Source organism: Rhinopithecus roxellana, chromosome 4 (assembly GCF_007565055.1).
Source record: "Rhinopithecus roxellana isolate Shanxi Qingling chromosome 4, ASM756505v1, whole genome shotgun sequence".
In the NCBI taxonomy this organism is placed as follows: Eukaryota; Metazoa; Chordata; class Mammalia; order Primates; family Cercopithecidae; genus Rhinopithecus; species Rhinopithecus roxellana.
Genome location: NC_044552.1, coordinates 172,382,218 through 172,402,411, shown reverse-complemented (window position 1 = coordinate 172,402,411; position 20,194 = coordinate 172,382,218). Strand labels below are relative to the sequence as shown.

The following is a 20,194-nucleotide window of genomic DNA, read 5'->3' as shown; positions in this document are numbered from 1 at the left end:
GGCGCCTGTAGTCCCAGCTACTCGGGAGGCTGAGGCAGGAGAATGGCGTAAACCCGGGAGGCGGAGCTTGCAGTGAGCTGAGATCTGGCCATTGCACTCCAGTCCGGGCGACAGAGCGAGACTCCGCCTCAAAAAAAAAAAAAAAAAATACAAAAACTACTGGGTGTGGTAGTGTGGCGCATGTCTGTGGTCTTGAGAGACTGACGCATGAGGCTCACTTGAGCACAGGAAGTTGAGGCTGCAGTGAGCCTACTGTTACATAACAGTGACAGAACTGTTTATCAGCAAAAGTAGATTGCCTTGTGGAAGGTAGCATCTAGATACAGTAGAAAATAAGGAGGTAAGTTGACAAGTAGGTACTTTATATCTATCTCTCAGAGCATGATTTTTTGATGACAGATAATGATAAGTTTCTGAACATGCAGATATGTTAATCAAATTCTGGACATAGTGACTCCTCTTCAATCAATATATGGTACTATGTAACCATTCCAAGAAGCCCAGCCTTGAAATTGTAAGCATTAACCATATTGCTATTTATTTTTAAATTACTTTAAGTCTAAAAACAGATGAACACCAAATACAGTGCATAAACTTTTATTAATTTCTCTATTTAAAAAGTACAAGTAAGCATACTATTTAAAAAATGGGAAACTTTAAATATTGATCATGTATTTGATGATATTATTGAATTGTTATTAACTCTCTTGGGTGTGGTAATTACATTGTAGATGTAAAGGAGAATGTCTTTTTCTTAGGACATATGTGCCCACATATTTAAGAGTGAAGTGTTTTGACATCTACAATGTGTTTTCAAATGTTTTAGAAAAATAAATACATATATAGAGAGGAAAATTGTATCTGAGAACATGTTGACAATTGGTAAATCTGAGTGAAGGTTATATAGGTGTTCATTGTCTTATTCTTTCAACTCTTTGGCAGCTTTTAATTTTTCAAAATTAAAAGGAAAAGTTATTATTATATTACATATCAATGACAACCATATCTATATTCAATGGTCTGCTTTGTTTTCTGGTATTAATTCTACCCATTTGTTTATTTACTTACGCATTTGTTCATATGATCAATGTTTACTGAGCACCTACTATGTGCCAGAAGGTAAGGATACGTGGATGAATATGGCATGGCTCCTACCATCAAAGAATTCATCATAGCCTATCACTTAACAGGAAAGACCACATTTCAGAATCAAAGATGCTGCAGTGACTCTCAGGAGGTGGACTACATTCAGAAAATCAAAGGAAAGGAGGGAGTATGGATAAACATTAACATGTATTGAGCATTCCCTTTACTGCAGTGAGGGGAGGTATGTGATTAAACATGCAATTACAATAAGCTATGACTAGTGTTCTGTTATGACTGTAGGGTGTTATGGCCGTACATAGCTGCGGGGTCCTAACTTAGTCTGGAACACAAACTTGTGGCAGAAATGGCATTTATCTAAAACTTGAATTAATTACCCAACTAGACAGTGGAAAAAACACAGTGGGAAATCATTTGCAAAGTTATTTGCAAAGTTATGTTATTGAGATAGAGCACAGCACCTAAGTTTATTTGTTTCAGTACGGTTGAAGCATACATTAAATGCTAGAGGAGAAGCTAGAAATCAGACAAGACGGCAGTCAGGAGCACAATCATGAGGCATCTCTAAGCCTTGATAAAGAGTTCAGCCTTCATCCTAAAAGAATGGGAGGATTTTAAGCGAGGGAATGACATGACAGGATCTGCATTTTAGGAAGAACATGCTTCCCACACTGAGGAAAATGGATTGGGGGAAACAATATCAGACCTAGGCAGACCTAAGGTATTGTACATTTTGTTTTATTTGCCCCGAAGTCTACTTTATCTGATATTAATATAGCTGTCCTACTTTCCTTTGAGTAATATTTGCATGGTTTATCTTTTTCTATCCTTCCACTTTAAATCTGCCTATATTGTTATATTTGAAGTGAGTTTCTTATAAAAAGCATATATTTTGGTCATGTTTTTAACAAACTGTTCCAATCTCTGTCTTTTAATGGGTGTATATAGGCCATGCGTATTCAATGTAAATACTGATATGTTGAAATTTAAGTCTTCCATTTTTCCCGTTTATTCTATTGTTTTCTGTTTTGTTTTTCCTGCCATTCTGTGAGTAACTTAAACAATTTTTAGAATTCCATTTTGATGTACCCATACGATTTTTTCGAGTATATATCTTTGTATAGCTTTTTAAAGTGGTTGCTTTAGTGGCTATGTGTATATATATTTATACACACACACACACACATTTATGTATATATATGCACATAAATATATATAGCCGCTATATATATTTATATGTTAAATATTTTATACATATTATATATTAAATATATATAGCCACTATATATATATAAATGTAAAACTTACCATAGCCTATTGATGTTGTCATTTTACCAGTCTGAGTTAAGTACAGAAATCATATCTGCTTTTACATTTTTTGTCTTAAATATTTCCACAATCCATATTTATAACCACATCAGATTGTTCCAATTTTTGCTTCAACAGCCAGAATTCTTTAAAAAACTCAAGAGGAGAAAAAAAGTCTACTTTATTTACCCATATTTTTGCTTACCATGTTCTTTATTTATAATCTTTCAAAAAGATTTCTTCTTTTATCATTTTATTCCTGTTTAGGAATCTTCTTTCAGGAATTTTTAAAGGGTAGGTCTGCTGGTTATAAATTCTCTTAGTATTTCTTTATCTGATAATGTCTTGATTTCTTCATTCATGAGGGATATTTTTGGTGGGTATAGGATTTGGGGTTGATAATTCTTTTTTTTTTTTTTTTCTTTCAGAACTTGAAAAAATGTTTTCTATTTCCTTCTGGCCTGCATGGTTTCTGATGAAAAGTCTCTTTAAATTTAAATTGTTTTTCCTAATAGATAAGGTATCATTTCTGTCTCTCTGCTTTCAAGATTTTTTTCTTTGTCTCTAGTTTTTACAAGTTTGACTATTATAGGTCTTCGTATGAATTTCTTTGGGCTTCTCCCTTTTGGGGGTCACTTAACTTTTTGAATCTGTACATTTATATCTTATGCCAAATTTGGAATGTTTTTAGCTATTGTTTGTTAGAGTATTTACCAGCTCTGCTGTCTTTCTCCTCTCCCTTCAAGAACGCTAAATCTTTTGCTATGGTCTCACAGGTCCCTGAGGCTCTATTCACTTTTTGTTTAGTCTTTCTTCTCTCTGTTATCCATATTGTATAATTTCTATTGATATCTCTTCAAGTTCATTGACTATTTCTTCTGTCCCCTCTATTCTGCTGCTGAGTCCTTCCACTGAGTTTTACAATTTGATTCTTCTGTTGTTTTAGTTCTAAAATTCACATTGGTTTTTATTTATATATCCTACTTCTTTATTTTCTTTTATTTGCTTTTTATTGCTATTTATTATTCCATTTGAAGCAATACTTTTTATGATGGCTGCTTTAAAACCTTTTTTCAGATAATTCTAACATTTCTATTAGCTCAGTGTTGACATCTGTTGATTGTCTGGTGTATTACACCATTCTCCCACTGCTATGAAGAAATACCCAAGACTGGGTAATTTATAAAGGAAAGAGGTTTACTTCACTCACAGTTCCACAGGGCTAGGGAGGCCTCAGGAAACTTACAATCATGGCAGAAGGCAAAGGAGAAGCAGGCACCTTCTTCACAGGGTGGCAGGACTGAGTGAGTGCAAGCAGAGGAAATGCCAGACGCTTACGAAAGGGAACGAAAGGGAAGAGGCTTTCTACTTCCTGGTGAGGGTGAGAGTACCAGTTTCCTACTGTCATCCATCTGACACCACCCTAGCGGGGAATGTGAGGTGGTGGTTTGGGCACCTAGCTTGAGGCGTACAAGAGTGGAAGTCTAGGCTCCCACTGGGCCTTTGCTGGCTTGTGTGGGAATGGGCCATAGTTTTTTCTGTGGTGTCTGGCTTGAGCAGAGAGATAATTATCTAAGAATTTTTGTTTTTTCTAGCTCTTTGACTAGAGAGAGCAGCTTTTTGTTGGGGGTTATCATCTGCATTGCTATGTAGTCAGATTCTTCAGCTCTAAGTCTGAGATCTATAAGGCAAAAGCAAATATAAAAAAAAAAAAAAAATGCAGGGAACTCAACACATTTTTCTTCGCTTCCAATATCCCTAGCCAGTCTGCCATCTTCTCTCCCACTTTCAGAGTCTTTTTGTACTTGTTTTATATATAATGTTCAGAAATTTTAGTTGTACTTCAGGGGAGAAATAGATAAAAGTATGTCTACTCAAACTTCCCCAAAGCAGACGTTTCCTTTTTGTGTTTATTGAAAAGAGATATATTTAGGATACAGAATTAGCTTGACTTGATTTGCTAAATGTGGACCTTAGAAAGTGTTGTCTAAGGTCCTTAGAGCAATAATGCCCCAATTTTGGGCATCCCTTTATCCCAGGCCCAATGTCTCTGTTTCTATGAAAACAGATTTACTTTTAGTCATAATTTTGTGCTATAATTTTAGTTATATTGCCTGTGTTGATAAAGAATATTCCAAGCACTTTGGGAGGCTGAGGCGGGTAGATCACGAGATCAGGAGATCAAGACCATCCTGGCTAACACGGTGAAACCGTGTCTCTACTAAAAATACAAAAAAAAAAAAAAAAAATTAGCCAGGCGTGGTGGTGGGCCCCCGTAGTCCCAGCTATTCGGAAGGCTGAGGCGGGAGAATGGCGTGAATCAGGGAGGTGGAGCTTGCAGTGAGCTGAGATCACGCCACTGCACTCCAGCCTGGGCGACAGAGCGAGAGTCCATCTCAAACAAACAAACAAACAAAAAAACCATTCCAGACTACCGCAGGGATTAAGGGTGGTAAGAGAACACTTTGGTGACATTCTAGAGTGAGGCGGAACAATTAACATACTAAGGATGAAGAACTAGTTTCCGGGCTTAAGGTGACATCAGTGGATATCAGACTTATTTGAAAACTGGTCTTTTTTTTTTTTTTCTATGATGATCTTGTTTTATCTTAAACCATTTTAATCAGTAATTTTTTACATTAATTTATATTAATTCTGATTGTTAATTTTTCTCCCCTCACTTTCTCTTTTTTGGTCATTTCTTTTATCATAAATAAGGTAAAATTTTCTTCTACCATTGTTTTCTGTTCCTCCAAGCCTATAAAAGTATTCATAAAGTAAAATTACAGTATCGTGTGAAATAAACGTTGCAGAAATCTCATGTGATTTATAATCATAACCAAGCTTATAAAAGTATTCATAAAGTACAATTATAGTATTATGTGAAATAGATGTTGTAGAAATCGGATGTGATTTATAATCATTTGGGGGTTGGAATAGGACTACTAGTTAGTCATGTATAAAAAAAGCATTTCATTTGCTGCAATCTGGTAAATAACTATTAAATCTATTCTCTGATTTTCTGGCTACTTTTGCAAGAAAGAATTATGGTAGTTTTGAACGTAAAATTTACTTTCAGTATTGAAAAGATTTTTTTAAAAATACTGTAGGAATATTAGCCTTTAATTATTTATTTAACAACTTTATATTATCACAGGAATTAAATTGAGGATTATATATTAATTCCAGGAAAAGCAGCTGTTCTAACTATTATCTCCTTTTGGCAGAAGGATATATATAAATTCAGAGAATATAGAAGTATAATTAAAAAAAAATTTAACCCTAGTTGGTCAGACAATTTAACATCTAAACTCAAAGTTGCTGATATAGTTTGGATATTTGCCCCACCCAAAGCTCATGTTGAAATGTAATCCTCAGTGTTGGAGGTGAGGCCTGATGGGAGGTGATTAGATCATCAGGGTGAATTTCTCATGAATGGTTTAGCGCCATTCCTTTGATGCTGTCCTCATGAGAGTGAGAGAGTTCAAGCGAGATCTGGTTGTTGTACAGTGTGGTGCAACCCTTCCACCCTGCTCCTGCTTTCTCCATGTGATATTCTGCTCCCTCTTTGCCTTCTGCCATGATTGGAAGCTTCTTGAGGCCTCCCAGAAGCAGATGCTGCTGTGTTTCTTGTACAGCCCTCAGAACTGTGAGCCAATCAAACTTTTCTTTATAAATTATCCAGTCTCGGGTATTTATTTATAGCTATGCAAGAGCACCCTAATACAGTTGCTTTTAAAATATTAATAATAACTTTAAGAATTTGGTTGATGTTGGCCGGGCGCGGTGGCTCAAGCCTGTAATCCCAGCACTTTGGGAGGCCGAGACAGGCGGATCATGAGGTCAGGAGATCGAGACCATCCTGGCTAACACGGTGAAACCCCGTCTCTACTAAAAAATACAAAAAACTAGCCAGGCGAGGTGGCGGGCGCCTATGGTCCCAGCTACTCGGGAGGCTGAGGCAGGAGAATGGCGTAAACCCGGGAGGCGGAGCTTGCTGTGAGCTGAGATCCGGTCACTGAACTCCAGCCTGGGCGACAGAGCGAGACTCCGTCTCAAAAAAAAAAAAAAAAAAAGAGAATTTGGTTGATGTGATGGAAAGACTAGAGAGACAGCACCTCTGTTTCCCTAATCGTTTTTTTCTAGCATCAGATTATCAATAATCTCAGAGCTCACTCAATTTAGACATAGAATAATTTGTTAAAATTGTTTCCTTAAAATCTTGATCGATATTTCTAACTTTCCTACTGTCTGTTTTAGAACTGGTGCATCTGAAGAATTTTGCTTTTCACTCCAGAAAATAGTATTGGGCTTATTACTGTATTTCATATTATCTCAGCTAAACTTCCCTCTTGGTGTATGTTGAGAGCTGATTTACAAACAATATCCAGATGCAAGCAGTTTCTTAACTGCTTTCTGCCAACCTCTCATTAGCATGTAGTCAAGGTGATTCATGACAAGCATAAGTATTACCATTGATTCAGTACTAAGATGAGTACAATTGGCAATGTAGAGTTCAAGGGAATAGTGGAAGGCCTCATGAAAAGACGTGATGTCACTGATGGAAAGTGTAGTATATGGAAGCAGGTGATAAAGGCAGCAATGGCATGGGGTGATAATTGATTGTTCTTGATACAAATGGAGAATTTATGATAATGAAATCTAAGTCCTAGTGATACACCTGCACGTTCTAGGAACAAGGGGGAGGCCAGGGTAGACAGCAAGGAATGAGCAAATGGAAAGAAGATGGAACTTGATATCAAAAATAGGTAAACTTCTAAATAAAGAGAGGTAACAGGATTACTCGAGTGTCTGTGTTAAGAATCGACTCTAGGCAGGAGAATGGCGTGAACCCGGGAGGCGGTGAGCCGAAATTGCGCCACTGCACTCCAGCCTGGGTGACACAGCGAGACTCCTTCTCAAAAAAAAAAAAAAAAAAAAAAGAATGTACTATAGGGGAAAAGTTGAATGAAGGTTTTGAAGCCAGAAGAGCTCAGATATGCTAATACAAAATGTGGAAAATGAGAGAAAAGAGGCAGTTCACTCTATATTTATTGAATCAGTATAGGTATCAGACATAGTGCCAAGTATCTTGGCATAGAAAGATAAAAAAACAGATGATCTATTTTTTTTCCTTTTTACTGCAAGAGTAAAAGCCAAATGTTATCTTATGCCCTAGTACCCACATGTTGTATGTTTGTGTTTGCATAACTGAAACAAAGGTTTCAGAAAACTATATTTACCCATGCAATATATAATATAAGACATAAGATAAATTAAAAATATGACCTTAATAGTATTAAAATACAATGTTCTTTTGTACTTCATTTTCAAAATGCTGGTCACAATTGATTAAATCAGTGGTTCTCAAGCATTTTGATCTCAGGAACTCTACCCCCTTAAAAATTGCTGAGGACCATAAAAAGCTTTCTTAAAAGTTACTTGCAGCATCGAATCTAAAACTGTGTCAATAAACTTTAAGTGCATTTTCATTAAAATTAATTGACTTATCTTGTACTGTGAATGGATCTTTTACCCATGTATGATTTTGGATTATCATGCATTGGCCATTTGGAAAATATTGGTTCACTGAGTTATGAAGATTTTCCAAATATTTGCAAACTTCATTATATAATAGTTAAAAATCACATTTGTTAATATCACCATTGATCTCTTCCAAAGAGTCATTAAGTTTTTGGGAAGCTGTCAGGCTCACAGTGTTGGATACAAGGTTTTTAAAGTTCCAGTTTTCCTTGAAACTTAAACTTTCTGGTGGGCAAAAATGATATAAAATAACTTTGTTCATGTTAAAGAAAATCTCAGCCAAATATCCTAGTCTGCATAACAATAGAGTTAGTCATTCTTGAAAGTAAAAATGGTATCCCACCAAAAAAAGTACCTAGTTCAGCTTGCAACTGAATTGAATAATTTCTCTCAAGATAACATCTTACTTCACTATTCCCATTTTGTCACAAAGAATATTAGAAAGATGTATACTAAAGGTTGAGACGAATAATAATACTTTTTCAGTTTTTTAGGACATTTTAAAGTGAAAGGCATTTTTCTTTGAAATGGTGAATTACAGCAGTGAAGAATAAATACTGTGTACAGTGTGGTACCACCATTAGTGCAAATGTCAGCATAATGGAAAAGGCAACTCGCACCTTAATGTTATGATGACAATTTTGACTTCATAGATTTCCTGAAAAGTCTTGGCACCCCCAGGGCCCCATAGATGACACTTTGGGAACTACAAGTTGTTTTGACAACTCACTATCAGGTGGCAAACCACAGTTTGATATACAGAGCAGGCTAGGGCAGGAAAATTTTGAAAGATAGAAATTTGGAGAAAATAAAAAAAAATCTTTGAGCCGGATTTTAGTTTCGTCCCCACCTACTAAAATCATGGCTAATAATGGGATGAGATGGAATTAAATTTAAGTTTATACAACTGCAAAGCCTTTATTCTTTCCGATGTGAATGCCATCATTTCATAAGAAAATCATATCAAAAATAATTATTTTTTTCAAAAAATATTTACTTAGTATCAGCTATAAGCAAGATCCTCTTCTAGCATCAGAATCCTTGTGATTCCAGGTACAAGAGATAAGAGTATTCTTTTAGTGCAGTAGTAAGAAATCTTTTTAAAAGTGGATGAAACAAGCAAAATAATATTTTAGATAGTGCAAAATCCTATAATAGAAATATGGAAATGTTAGAGGGATACTACCCAGGCCTCATACTTTAAAGGGCTCCACTGTGGCCCTGCTGTCACACCCCTACTTACAAAGCCTCCCTGGGGACAAGAGCCACAGGGGTGAACACTCACAGGACTGTGTGGCAAAGTAGGGAGGCTGGACTGAGCTCTACATAGATACTAGTGCAAGGCTTTTCTTTGTCCGGGATGAAGTGGGATGGGAAGGAAGGTGGGCATGGGGCAGGAGGCTCCATTTATACTTTTGCCTTTTCCTGCAAATGTTAAGAGTAGGCCTCCAGGTTGGTGGATCGCTTGAGTCCAACAGTTCGAGACCAACGTGGGCAACATAGTGAAACCTTGTCTCTACAAAAAATACAAAAAATACAAAAAATATCCTGGAGTGGTGGCAGGTGCCTGTAATCTCAGCTACTCAGGAGACTGAGGTGGGAGGATCACTTGAGCCTGGGAGGCACAGGTTGCAGTGAGGTGAGATCATATCACTGCACTCCAGCCTGGGCAACAGAGTGGATCTTGTCTCAAAAAAAAAAAAAAAAAAAAAAGTAGGCCTGAATAAAGGGATGGACTGGGTGCTAAGTTTAGGCCTACTTACAGTTGAGAAAAACGGTAAGCTATAGTCAAACATAGACTAGGCACTTTTGTAGACATCTCACCTCACATCACATCAAACATCAAAAATATACCACAGTAAATGTTAACTTTTGCTATAAAAATTTTGAGACATCTTTGTAGTTTTGTTCTTGCTAGAATTTGGCCGTGAGAAACTCATATTTAAGTTATGATTTGATTTTTTTGGCAATTATTATGTATACTTGGGAACTCTTGAGAAAAGGAAAAGTATAAACAACAAACTATTTGGAAACAATGCAATTTGTTCATTTTTTAAAAATTAAAAATATGACCAGCAATGGTGGCTTGTGCCTGTAATCCCAGCAGTCTGGGAGGCTGAGGTGGGCAGATCACTTGAGCTCAGGAGTTTGAGACCAGCCTGGCCAACATAGTGAAACCACACAGCTGCTAAAAATAATAAAATAAAATAAAATAAATAGCTGGGGCATAGTGGGCCATGCCTGTAATCTCAGCTACCCAGGAGGCTAAGGCATGAGAATCGCTTGAGGCTAGGCAGAGTGAGACTCTGCCTCAAAAAAGAAGTTAAAAATATTTAAATCGGACAGAACATGCTTAATAATATTTTCTTATGTTATATCAAAATATTTATTATTTGTGAATCTGAGGCTTGTTTAAATTTTGCAATAATATTGTTTTCAGATCTCACATATTTCCTAGGTCCTTGAAAAGTTTATATTATGTACAATGGGCTCATGTCTTACAGTATAATTTGATATTTTAGGGCCTAGACTTACAGTTTGTTGTCCAATAGAGTATCCACTAGCCACATACAGCTATTTAAATTTAAATTTATGAAAATTAAAAATTCAGTTCCCCAGATGCAAGAGCCACATTTCAAGTGCCCAGTGGGGGTTAGTGGCTACCATACTGAAGAGCACAAATATGGGACATTTGCATCATTGAGAAAGTTTTACTGGACATCATTGATCTAACCCAATCTTAGCTGTGGAATTACAAACACTGATGTTATCTTCAGGCTACAAATTGAGTTAGGTATAACGTAGTGGGAGAAAGTTCTCTCAGTGAGATTGTAAAGGAAAAGGGTATGAAGAAGGCAGATAGAGTTTGGAGACTGCTTTGGAGAGAGATCTCCAAACCACGTACAGATAAATAACTGGGAACTGACTGCAGAGTGAAAAGAAATGCTGCGGGAAAATGTGAACAAATAAGAAGATAGAAAAGCTGATACAGATAACTTAAAAAAAATGGGAAACCTTGAAAATGAGGATTTGTGGCTCATGAGAAAATGAGAGACTATTTAGTCAAAGATGAGAAAATCTGATTCAGGTATTCCTCTGTTTGCATTGAGAGGAAGAGGCAGACCTCCGAGATAATACAGAGAAAATAACAACCAAATATGGTAGCTTATTAAACGTGATAAGGAAACAAAAGCTCCTAGAAGACAGAAGACAAAGGAGAGATAACTCTGCAGAGCTAGTGCAATTGAGAAGGGTCCTTTTTGTGACTGGTGAAAACTTGAGAGGAAACAGACACTTGAGTGTTCATGCTTTTCAACTGAGAGGGTGGTTTAGAGTGTGTCACCATCAGAAAACAGGAAGAAATGTGGGATTTGGTGCAGCCAGGGGTCAGGGAGTAAATCATTCACCAAAAAAGAAAGCAAAAAACCTGAAACAGATGGATTTTCTCAAGGAAGAAAGAAAATCAACAGAATCCTTGTTTGAAGGGACCCTCTGCTCAGTGAGAGGAAAGAAAAGCAATGTTAAAAGGAATGCAAAAGAAAGTGTCAGTAAGGTGTGAAACGCCCAGAAGACAGACACTTCTGAAAGTTAGCAGGAAGATCTTAGGGGAAAGGAACACAGAGAACCATGAGTACAAAAAAACTTTGAGATAAAAATAGAAAATGAGTAGATCTGTAACTTTACCTCACTGAAAACTTTTCTCTTAGTGCTTGAACATGAAGGCAAGAAATACCTTGGCCCTAAAATATGGTGCAATAGATAGAAAATTCTGGAATTGGGACTTTTCATATAAGAAAAATACGTACACAAATTTGTGAGGTGACAACAGAGGATATATGGTTCAGTGATTAAGCCAGTGTTTAAAAGAGCTGAGGCATACATTCAGTTATTCAGTAAGAACAACTAAAACTTGTAAAGCACTTACTGTTTCCAGAGGTCTTTTCCTTGAGCGTATTATCTTATTTAAGTTCTAACATGCAGCCTGCGAAGAAGGCAGTACTCTCACTCCCATTTCACAGATGGTCAGTGAATGAACTGAGGTAAGAAGATCATTATTTGTTTTGGTATAGCAGGAAGCGACAGACAACAAGCTAAATGTCAGCTTTATCTTCTGTAGTCCTTTCAGTCCTTCCTTCTGAATCAGGAAAGATTCCCTTGTACCCCTCGCAGGGTATGTGATGGGAATGTGGCTCGCTTCTTCGGTCCCCCGCTGCTCAAACCTCTAGGTGAACATACAGACAGGCAGGCTGTGGGGCTCTGACCCCAAGGCAGTGTCTAGGAGTGAATGTTTACAGCTTCTGAAGCCCCAGTGGGTGTGTGTTACAGGGTGCTCTCTTACTTTGCCAATCTATAAGCATATTGTGTTAACCAGTTTAATTAGACTCCCTTCCTTATAACAAGGACAGAAGGATTTCTGATCCTGGGGTTCTTGCCATTTGCCTAAGGGAGCAGTGAACAGCTGTAAGGATTTTTTTTTTTTTTTTTTTGAAATGGAGTCTCACTGTGTTGCCAGGCTGGACTGCAGTGGTGCAATCTCAGCTCCACTGCAATCCCTGCCTCCTGGGTTCAAGCAATTCCCCTGTCTCAGCCTCTTGAGTAGATGGGACTATAGAGGCATGCCACCATGGCCAGCTAATTTTTGTATTTTTAGTAGAGACGGGGTTTCATCATGTTGGCCAGGATGGTCTTGATCTCTTGACCTCGTGATCTGCCTGCCTCGGCCTCCCAAAGTGCTGGGATTACAGGCATGAACCACCACATCTGGCCAGGAATTTTTTTTTTTTCTTTTTTTCAAAGATTCAGGAGGTACTTGTGCAGGATTTTTACATGGGTACAGTGCATACTGCTGAGTTTGGGGCTTCCATTGAGCCTAAAGTAGTGAACATAGTACCTAGCAGGTAGTTTTTCCAACTTTGTCCCTCTCCCTCCTTCCCCGCTTCTGGAGTCCCCAGTGTCTATTGTTGCCATCTTTAAGTCCAAGACAAGGATGTCCACTTTCACCACTCCTATTTAACGTAGTACTGGAAATCCTAGCCAGAGCAATCAAGCAAGAGAAACAAACAAAAGGCATCCAAATAGGAAAAGAGAACGTCAAATTACCTCTGTTTGCCAATGATATGCTAAAGAAATACTAAGTACACTTCAAGAAGGTGGAAATGGCTGACTTCCTCAGGTTACTGCTCAAAAGATGTGAATAGCACAGATATGAAAGTATGAAATGTTGTAAGTTAGTGATAGAGTAAGAGAGAAAGAGAGAAAGATAATTGTCTAAATGAAAAGGCAGATGATCAATCTATTTCCATGGGTTAGTTTTGTTTTGTTCTAGTGCAGAAAAATTTTCCTGTCGTAAGCTAGACACTCACACCTGTATCTACCACTTTCACATAAACAAAACAGTGTAAGGATGACAATGGAGAGAAAGAGAAAGTGTTTTTGAACTATAAATCACTACAGGCTTGCTATAAAGTCCACTTTCAAGAAGTGAACTTTATTTTGAACAATGATTACAACATGAGATGCCAGGGTATTTCACAATGTGAGTAATGTATTTGACCAACAAAACAATACAAAACAAAGGCAACCAAGTTAAGAACAAATTACAGAATAATGCTTGACTCACTTGAAAAGTGTCCCTGATGAAATTTCATTTGACAATTTGTACTTTTCTGGTTTTGGCTGTTTGAGGGTCTTTTTCCTTCGTTGAAAGAACTTGACAGGAAATGATTATTTCCACTGAGTCAAAGAGGGCATATTTACATAGTTCCTCATGATGTGACCAGGAAATCCTGTGTAGGAAAAAGTCGCTGAAAAAAGAGGGGAAAAGTGTAGCCTGCTTATGTTTTCTTAAACTCCTCCTGCCCCACCCTGGAGCCATTTAAGATACAATCTCACTTTTCTTTTCTTTCCTTTTCTTTTCTTTTTTCTTTTCTCCTCTTCTCTTTTCTTCTCTTTTCTTTTCTTCTCTTTTCTTTTATTTCTTTCTTCTTTCTTTCCTTTCTTTTTCTTTTTTCTCTCTTTCTTTTTCTTTCTTTCACATAGATTTCAGCACAAAGGCTCATATATTTGGGCTTGCTTTTTTCTTCTCAATGAAAGTCTTAGAAGGTAGAGACTTCAGATGCATTTTTCTCTCTTTCCTGAGTCTGTCCAAAAACAACAGGGATAGTTGAAAATCTCCATACCTAGGAAAAGGTTCTTGCTTTGCAGGTTTCCAATCTGATTCCTGACAAGTTGTCTGGTCTCCTGCTGACGTCTAGGAGATGCACATCAAAGGCAGAAATGATATAGGCTTTGTGATCTCTCTTCTGAATGACAGTAATGCTGCCAGCCAGGAGGGGGTTGTCACTTCAGACTCTCCAGCAAACTTGCGCAGCTGCAGCTGTCGCGTGAGGGAAAACCAGATGCATCAGTATTTTGAATGTACTTTCAGATTTGCTAGGAATGCACAGACGTGTTGCAATTGCTTTGCAGGACTCTGCTATTTGAAATCAGTCACAAAGTCAATTCCAATTTGGATAAGAATATGATTACTGTTTGAGTGCTAGATTCCATGTTCTAAATTTTACATGAGGGTTCATATATTTTTACCAACAAGTTCTATGAACCCCATGTGATAAATAGGGAACCTACCCAGGATGTCTAAGAAACATAGTGAACCAGTTCTGTAAATGGCAATCTGGCAGCACATCTATTCTCCAATAACTTTCAACCATTTATGTTCGCCCTATAACCTACTCCTTCCTTGGGCAGGATAGGGGCCATTTATTGCCACCTGGGAATAAATAATTAGCAAGTTAATCAATTGCTCTAGTTCAAATTTGTGTGGAAGGAAGTATTATTATTGTAGTTCAGAGATGGAAAATGATGCCTTTTATATTATATGAATTTGTCTATGTTGGCTACTGGGTATTCAAATGTGACTCACTCTCAAGTTTCTTTTCTTTGTAAAGAAGGCCAGCCAGTTTTGCATTTTCCAAATCTGGTTCTCTCCTTCTATAGCTATTTCCCAAGTTTGCTGTTTCTGTCACTTAGAAAGTTTGAGCATGATAACTTAAGATCGTATCACAGAGTTCAAAGTTTTAAAGACTGTAATTCTTCCTTGTTCTTTTGACTGAGGATCTTGACCCTTAACCTAAGAGATATTTAAGATGTCTGAAACTTAGTTGAATTCTTTGATCAACTAATAAGGGTTTGCATTAAGCAAAAGCAAAAACAGGAGTAATTAAAGTCCTAATGTGTTCAACTTACACTTCAGGAGACTTTACTTCTAAGGAAGAGGATATGGGCATGTTACCTAAGCAAGGATGTTGTTTGCTTTGCCTTTTCTCTGTCTCAGACACATAGGACAGTGCCTGCCTAAGGTAGGAACGCTAATCATATACTATTTATTGAAGGAAAGCATGAATGAATGAATAAGCAAAAGAATAAATTGGATGCTTTCAGCAGGAGCTTTGGATGAAAGAGAACATTGTTATTCTTGGAGAAAAAGAAAAGACTGAATGAACTGTCCTATCCATTTCTTTTACCCTCACCTTTAATAACATAAATGTTGCATGCATTGAAAGTACTAAGGTATAGTCTGTGTCCTCAAGACGTTTTCATAATAGCAACTGATTCTGATGGCTAACCTCCATTCCTCAGATCTTCTAATGTTAGAGATATACCAGATTTCCCTGGTAAGAGTCTGGTATGCTATCTTCAAGATTCAGAGAACATGTACCATGTGGTATGCATCATTGCTTTTCATTTATGGATTTCTTTCAGCTCTGCTTTATTACATATTATTGGTGTAACAATAATATTTATTATATATTATTGGTGTAGTAATATGTAATAAAGAGATGAAGAAGCTAAGTTTCAAGACATGTGCACATAGAGAGCTGAAATTAAGCTATCTCTATAAAGCTAGAAGCTATTAAGGCTGCTCAAGCTATAAAAATAAGGCCAGAAAACATTTTTTTTCTAAAAATATTTATTGAAAGATTCATCTTATGTCTATTAATTTAATTTAATTTATTTTTTAAAACTTTTAGGTTCAAAGGTACATGGTAGGTTTGTTATATAGGTAAATTGCATGTCATGAGGATTTGGTGTACAGATTATTTTGTCATCTGGGTAATAAGCATAGTACCCAATAGGTAGTTTTTCAATTCTCTTCCTCCTCCCATCCTCTACCTACAAGTACATCTTAGTGTCTCCTGTTCCTTTCTTAGTGCCCACAAATTCTCAATGTTTAGCTCCCACCTATAAGTAAGAACAGGCAGTATTTGGTTTTCTGTTCCTGCATTAGTTTCTTTAGGATAATGGCCTGCAACTCCATCCATGTGGCTGCAAAGGACATGATCATATTCTTCTTTTATGACTCTATAGTATTCCATGGTGTATATATGCTACATTTTCTTTATCCAGTCTACTGTTGATGGGCATTTAGGTTGATTCCATGTCTTTGCTATTGTGAGTAGTGCTGTGATGAATACACACATACATTGTCTTTATGGTAGAATGATTCATATAGAGTGGGGGCTGGGGACTCACAGAGAAGAGAGACTGGGTTTCTTTCCACACAGTGACTGTGGCATGCTGGAGGTGCCAGCATAGCGACCAGGTTCTTAGTTCCCTCCCCAGCTTGAGGGCAATAAGGGCAGTCACTACAGCTGCAAAGGCAGAGAGCTGTGGGCTGTCTCTGGGATTTCCTCCCCAGAGAAACACAGAGCTGCCACCAACTGAAATGCTGAGGCTGGGGCAAAGTTGTTGTGATGAGGGGCCCAGGTCAAGAGACCTTGTCCATTGAGGAGTGGTGGGGTGGGACCCGCATGAAAAGCAGTCTGGCCACTGTTCTGTAAGGCTGCTGCTCTGTGCTGCGTACCCAGATTAGTCTCTAATCATTTCGTTCCTTCTAGAGCCTGAGGGTAACAGGAGCTAGGGCTGTGGAGCAGAAAAAATGGCACCTGGCCTGCTACCTCTGGAAGCTCCATCCCAGGGAAATGCAGAGCTGCTTCTGGTCACAAATCTCAAGCAGGGCTGAGGTGGTCACAGTAGAGTCCCAGGCCATTTGGCCTTACCTGATGAAGTACAGTGGAGGCTATAGTCTATCTGCTGCTCAGCCCCATGGATTCAGCCCCTATCCAGGGGTCGTATGAGGGAGCCTGGCCTGTTTCCAGAGCTGCAGCTGCTGGTGCCAGGATGCCCAGGGATGCAAGGCTCCAAAGACTTCTCATGGGCCTGAGTGGTGGCTCCGTCCAGACTCCATGTAGCTCTCCCTGTCAGTCTGAAGGCCTGAGGGGTGGGGAGGTGGTAGTCACAGGGGTTCTTCCAAGCCTAGGGTTGTAAAGGTCCATGGTAGAAGTGTGAGTCCCTAGGGATGCTCACTCACTGTTTCTTAGTGGTGGGCGGCCTGCCTTGGCTCTGCACCACTCCCAGGTGGATGATTGTCCTGCTGCTCTCCTCCATTCTCTGTGAGTCATGCTGCTTCCTTGATGAACCCAGTGTGTCCACCTGGATGATCTAGTTGAAGAGCTAACGTTTACTCAACAGTCTTTTTTCTCTCTGTGACAGCGGTGTACACTAGCTGCTTCTAGTCAGCCATATTGGCTGGAATTCAGAAAATATCCTCTGGCCTTGGGGATATGAAAAAATTATTCAATTATATGATTATTATTTTTTAATTGTTTAATTTTAAATTTTTGTGAGTACATAGTAGATGTATATATTTATGGAGTACATGAGATATTTTAATACAGGCATATAATGTGTAATCAAATCAAGGTAAATAAAGTATCCATCGTCTCAAGCATTTATCCTTTCTTTGTTATAAACAACCCAATTATCATTTTTTAGTTATTTTTAAATGTACAATAAATTATTGATGACTGTAGTCACCATATTGTGTTATCAAATGCTAGATCTTATTCATTCTGTCTAATTATATTTTTGTATACATTAACCCTCCCCACTCACTCCAACCCCAACTACCTTTCTCAGCCTCTGGTAATGATCATTCTACTCTCTATCTCTATGAGTTCAATGGTTTTAATTTTTGCCTTCTACAAATAAGTGAGAACGTGAAGTTTCTCTTTCTGCACCTGGCTTATTTTACTTAACATAGTATCCCCCTATTCCATCCATGTTGTTGAAAATGACAGGATCTCATTCTTTTTAATGGCTGAATAGTACTGCACTGTACTATGTACCACATTTTCTGTATCCATTCATCTGTTGATGGACACTCAGGTTGCTTCCAAACTTGGCTATTGTAAATAGTGCTGCAATAATCACTGGAGTGCAGATCTCTCTTTGATCCACTCATTTCCTTTCTTCTGGGTATATACCTAATAGTGGGATTGCTAGATTATATGGTAGCTCTATTTTTTAGATTTTGAAGAACCTCCAAACTGTTCTTCATAGTGGTTGTACTCATTTATATTCCCACCAACAGTGTGTGAGGACTCTTTTTACTCCACATCCTCACCGACATTCACTATTGTATGTCTTTTGGATAAAAGCCATTTTAACTGGAGTGAGATGATATCTCATCATAGCTTTGATTTGCATTTCTCTGATGAAGAATGATATTGAACACACCTGTTCTTATACTTGTTTGCCATTTGTATACTCTTCTTTTGAGGAATCTATTCAGATCTTGAAAGGAACATTTTTATACCAAACAGTTTCGTAGATGAAAAACTGTCACCTTCAAAAAATAGATGTGCGAAACAACTATTTGGTCCTAATTAATATTACTCACAATTTACGAAGATTTTAGGCCAATAAAATGAACCTAACTACATGCTATGTGTAAAAAACACTTCACATTCAGTGACATAGGTTGAAAGTAAAAAGATGAAAAAAAAGATATATCGTGCTAATATTAATGGAAAAGGAAGGAATGATTTAATATCTCATAAAGTAGACTTCAGAGCAATAAAAATTACTGGAGAAAAAGACAGACATTATGTGATGTCATAACAAACTTAACTGTGTATACACTGAAAAACATATGCAGGGAAAAGAAACATGAAGCAAAAATTAATAGAGCTGAAAAAGAAAGTAGACAAATCCAAAATTATAGTTATCAAGTACATAGAAGACCTGAACAATATGATCCACTAACAGATGTAACTGACATACAGAATACTACACCCTATCATAGTAGAATGTATTTTTAAAGCCTCCATAGAAGACTAACCAAGATAGACTATATCCTGGGCCATGAAATGATATAGAGTGTGCTCTCTGACCACAGTACAATCAAATTAGAAATTAACAGTGTAAAGACAAGAGGAACCTCTCCAAGCACTTTAAAATAAACAACACACTTACAAATATTAATGGATCAAAGAGCAAGTCAAAACAAACAACAGCTACAGGAAGAAAAAAAAAAAAAACAACATGAAATGAAAAGACACCATGTAAAAATCTATGGGATATAGCATTAAATGCTTATGTGAGAAGTAAGGAAAGTTTGCAAATCAGTATTTTAGGTTTCTGGCTCAAGAAACTAGAAAACAAAGAGTAAAATAAACTCAAAAGAAGCAGAAGAAAGAAAATAAAAAACAAATCAGTAAAATAAAAAATAGAAAAACAATGGAGAAAATTAATGAAACAAAAAGCTATTTTTTTCACAAAAAATCAATAAAATTGATAACACATTTAGCAAAACTAATGTACATAAAAAGTAAAAAACAGACATAATATCAGAATGAAGTAGGAGCTTTCACTACTTATACTGCAGCCATTATTAGGATAATAAGGGAATCCTGCAAACAATATTACTCATATATTTGACAGTTTGGAAGAAATTAACCAATTCTTTGAAAAACTCATACTACCACAACTCAACCATGATGGAATAATTAATTTGAATAGTCCTATAGTCAGTCAAGAAATTGTAATCATAATCATAAAGCTTTCTTAAAAAGATCTCCAGGTCCAGATGGTTTCACTGGTGAATTTCACCAAACATTTAAAGAAGAATGAATATCAATTTTACACAATATTTTTCAGAGAAAGAGGGCATACTTAACCAACTTATTTTATGAGGTCAGTATTACTCTGATACCAAAACTAGCCAAGTACAATAAAAAAAAGTGAAAGAAGACTACAGACAACTCTCGTGAACTTAAAGGCAAAAATCTGTAGCAAAATATTAGCAAACTGCATTTAACAATGTATGAAACATTACATACCATGATAAAGTGGAATTTGTTCTGGGTATACAAGGTTAGTTCAACATTTGAAAATC

The 20,194-nt window shown here is 37.2% G+C and overlaps 1 long non-coding RNA gene across 3 annotated transcripts in view; it reads left to right on the top strand.

The window, feature by feature from the left end:
* The first annotated feature begins 271 nt into the window (after positions 1-271).
* The window catches only part of LOC115897005, a 76,872-nt gene continuing 56,949 nt past the window's right edge, over positions 272-20,194 (top strand). Inside the window, exons 1-2 of one of the 3 annotated variants that reach the window (XR_004056971.1) lie at positions 278-340; positions 1,191-1,327. This is a non-coding gene — a long non-coding RNA (uncharacterized LOC115897005). Of the gene's footprint in view, positions 341-439; positions 515-1,190; positions 1,328-20,194 lie in introns of those variants that run through there. The other 2 variants (XR_004056973.1, XR_004056972.1) reach the window with 2 other exon arrangements.